The following is a 3731-nucleotide window of genomic DNA, read 5'->3' on the forward strand; positions in this document are numbered from 1 at the left end:
ACCCCTAGCATTTTTTTATGTGAATTACAAAACCCACATAATATATATGGTGCCTACATCATATAGTGTGGGTGAGAAAAAGTGGTGTGGTGGTCCTTTCACGTCAGTAACATCACCTTTTGTGGTGGCATGGTTGTGAAGGCAGGGAGTTTTCCATCAGCTTGGGAGGCATTTAGGTTGTGAGGTAGAAGCTATTGATTGGTGGGTAGATTTTAGGTGTGTTTTAATTGGTTGATATTTATTTTTTATTTTTTTAAACGTCACTTTTACGCCCCTTCCATTCCATAGTTTTTTTTACCACACTTCCCTTGTTGATGTGACTGTCATATGACGCTTAATGCCGCCTCCTTCTCCTGTCTAGGGCTAAGTTTGACGCCTCCAGTGGCGGATTCAGGAATTTTTTTCACTGGGTTCACTTTTTTAGATACTCCAATTTCATATGACTGAACATAAAAAATTTCGGGTCGGTTCGACAGTTCGGATCGGGTAAGGTTCATCACATAATAAAAGTACGATACAATAATGAAAAGAAAATCGTCATTAGAAATTTAAAAACACATAATAAAATACGATAGTCTTTACAAACAAAAAAAACTACCTAAAGTTGTTGATGACGAGTTTTCATCTTTTGAAAACGTTGCATTACACTCTCAACGGAAACTTGTTGTAAGAACTCCTTTTCAATGTAACAAATGCAAGAATCGTTCATGTATCTATCACGCATCCTATTACGCAATTCTGTTTTCACAAGCTTCATTGAAGAAAAACTCCTTTCAACATCTTTTTGGCAAGATCACTAATCCCATTCAGGTTATCAAACCGACTATCTTTTTTCACATTAGAAATGTAGTGGCCGAGTTCATCAATAAGCTTATCTTTTTTATCAAAAGTAAAATCATATGGATACATTTCGGCCAACTTTAGCAAGTTTAGCTTATTAAAGGAACTAAAATTATCACGTGGGCTCAAAAAACTCATACACGTAAGCAACTAAAATTATCAAGCGGGCTCATACACTGGCAGTTTATATATAAGCTATTCAAATACAAATTCACTTCTGTTTATATTAAATACATCGAAGAATGGATAATATATGATGAATGGTTATTACATTATAGGTTATCTGATTAAGCTATATATATTATAAAACTAACAAATAAAAATCTCATTATTGTTCTGGTAAAGAGCTTTCATATTTTCTTTTCTTTTTGGAACAACGGTAGGTGATTTTGTTTAATAACAATAACGTACCAGCAAGTAAGTTACAGATCATGCATTTAAAATCTCATTCTTGTTCTGGTAAAGAGCTTTCATATTTTCTTCTCTTTTTGAAACAGCAGTAGGTGATTAATTAGAATAGCTTTCATATACTTAAGGAGGGTAACCAAGCAGTCACAATTTTACATTAAAGAGAAAAAAAAACGGAACAAAAAGTCTTAATTGTGCCTCATACGGGATTCGAACCCAGGTGTCTTGGGGAGAATAATACGGACACAACCAGTAGAGAACTAAGCTTTTTTGTTTATGGATTCCTTTTAGATTTAACTTATGGGTTCCTTTTCAGTTTGTTACATATATTTACACTAAAAATTAAAAACCGAATGGGTTCCTGAGAACCCGTACTTTCTTAATAGGTCCACCCCTGGACGCCTCTTTTAATGGTGTGGAGGCGTTAATATTGTTGACATGGCGGGGAATGCCGTCCACAACACATGGACTAGCTTTATATTATAGGACCGATCAACCTGAAAATTATAAGTTTCAATTAATATATTCTCGTGAACCGTAAAAAAGCATACACATTTACAAAAACATGAGGGCTCCGTTCTTCCACGTGTATTTTAAACTAGTTTAATGTTGTACAAAACATTCCTCATCGAGTACATGTAATATAAAGAATGGTCTTTTAATTAAATTAAAAATATATAACAAAATGATGGGAATAATTCTTTTACTTGCTTTTAGTCTTTGACACTTGTTCTTCTCTTTATTGGAGTTGGTGGCTAACGGGTGATGATAATGTGTGTGTTTGTTTTAATCTTTAAAGTTATATTATTTTATATAGACATAGTCATTATATGATATATTAATTTTCTTTTACTATTGGAGTTAGTTTGATGGATTTTTTGATGTCTATCCTTAATTCTTTCATTCTATGATATTACCAAATTGCTTATTACGCTATAACAACTTATCCTACGTAAAAATGAATTATTTTGTTTGGAGAAGGTTGATGAAAAAGATTTCGACGAAAGACACCCTCATCAAAAGAGATTGTTTTTTGTTGCAGGTGTGGAATTTAGGTGGATAGCCTCGATCACATCCTCGCCAATTGTAATGTGGCTAGAAGCGTCTGGTAGCAAGTCTTCATGTGGTTGAAGATTCCAACGTAGTCGGATTGAAGCTACTTAAAGTGGGGGTTGGATCATGTTTCTTCTCAAGTCGGTTTGAAGGTTTGAAAGAAAATGATTGGTGGCAGTGATTAATATTACAATTTAGAGACTCAACAACGAGAATATCTTGGTGCCGAGAATAATGGGGATCATCAAAGAATAATGTTTTATTTGGATAAAAAAAATAGATCAAGGTTTGGGTTTAGAAACTAGGAGTTGTGGGTCAATTTTAATGTTCTTGATTTATTGTAACCTTGACTATACAGAACTTCTTGTTAGTTTCATTCAATTTTTATAATAGATCTCTGCCGTTCATAAAAATGTAGATTATTAGTATATTAAATAATTAATTAATGTTATGAAAATGCCAAATGGTGGATCTCAAGGATCTTGTTTGTATTTGATGTTGATTTCATGGAGATTAAACTAAACCTATATTAGAGTCAGATACTTAGATGCAACCTCAATTCTAGAAAAATACACATAAAACCTCAAAACCATATTGATTACTTTCAAGGGGTTTTAAGGATATTGTGTGATAGTAAGGGGTATTTCCTCTACAAGGCATATATATAGAAGTATTTAGGAGTAGAATATTTGTTGTTTAAAATTATTTTTTTTAAGGAACATGTGTTGTACATCCAACAATTTGAATTTCGACAACAAAAAAAAACGTTAACCTTAACCAGATCTACGCAAACTATGAGTATTTATAATCTCTTTTTCACTTTTACATTTTGGGATGTAACATGCATACTTTATTCAAATTCTAAATCTTTTTACATTAACTATGTGATTCATTCTATGTATATGTGTTTGATTCTATACTATATGTTTAACTATGAGGTTGTTAGTCTAATTCTATACTCTAGTGTTGATCATTAACTATACAAGCCTAAGGTAAATGATAACAACGCTATTGGTTGACACCCACCCAAATTATTGAACTTGTTGAGGGCATTTGGGTATCAAATCGAATCCATTCTAAGCTTAACTTCCAAGTTAGAACACTAATCAACAAAGGTTTGATCATTGTACTTGTTTATTCACACTTGCTTGAATTTTACCACTGACATATGATTGGCAAATTTATCCTATTTTATGTATTCTAGACCTATGTTTACTCACTAACTTCTCAAAGTTAGCACTTGATTTTCCCACAAGTTACAGGTACTAATGTTTGATGATATTCCAAGACTTGTCACACATAGGAGCTTGGAATTAGATTAAATTTAATTTGGAATTATTGTTTGTTTGTTGAACAAGCTAGTTGTCCTTTGAATTTGTTCTTTAGATATTTAAACTGAATAAATGAATATTTTAACTTTAATAGTTTGA

Source organism: Helianthus annuus, chromosome 12, assembly GCF_002127325.2.
Source record: "Helianthus annuus cultivar XRQ/B chromosome 12, HanXRQr2.0-SUNRISE, whole genome shotgun sequence".
In the NCBI taxonomy this organism is placed as follows: Eukaryota; Viridiplantae; Streptophyta; class Magnoliopsida; order Asterales; family Asteraceae; genus Helianthus; species Helianthus annuus.